At 55.8% G+C, this 378-nt stretch overlaps 1 long non-coding RNA gene across 1 annotated transcript in view; it reads right to left on the bottom strand.

Moving 5' to 3' along the window:
• LOC118158522 overlaps nucleotides 1-237 on the bottom strand; it is a 639-nt gene extending 402 nt beyond the window's left edge. The window contains exon 1 of the long non-coding RNA XR_004746841.1: nucleotides 39-237. This is a non-coding gene — a long non-coding RNA (uncharacterized LOC118158522). The remainder of the gene's footprint in view (nucleotides 1-38) is intronic.
• Nucleotides 238-378: the final 141 nt, after the last annotated feature.

The raw sequence follows: 378 nt of genomic DNA, 5'->3' as shown, positions 1-378 counted from the left end.
ATAGACCCTTCAGACCCTTATACGGACCCTATAGAAACCCCATAGGACCCTATAGAAACCCATATAGACCCTTCAATCCCTTACACTGACCCTATGGAAACCCCGTGGGGACCCTTGCTCCCCCATAGTACCCTATAGAAATCCATATAGACCCTTCGGACCCTTATACAGACCCTATAGAAACCCCATAGGACCCCATAGAATCCCCTATGGACCCTTCAATCCCTTACACGGACCCTATAGAACCCCGCTGGGGCCCCTTGCTCCCTCCCAGGGCCCCTATAGATGCCCGACAATCAACCCCATCAGCCTCTTCTCTGTCACGGGGACCCTATAGAGGGCCCTATAGAGACCCTCCCCCCCCCCCCCCCCCCCCCC

The sequence above is a fragment of the Oxyura jamaicensis genome, assembly GCF_011077185.1.
Source record: "Oxyura jamaicensis isolate SHBP4307 breed ruddy duck chromosome 30 unlocalized genomic scaffold, BPBGC_Ojam_1.0 oxy30_random_OJ61596, whole genome shotgun sequence".
NCBI classification, from domain to species: domain Eukaryota; kingdom Metazoa; phylum Chordata; class Aves; order Anseriformes; family Anatidae; genus Oxyura; species Oxyura jamaicensis.
The sequence above is the reverse complement of the archived record's forward strand: the minus strand, read 5'-3'. Positions and strand labels throughout refer to the sequence as shown.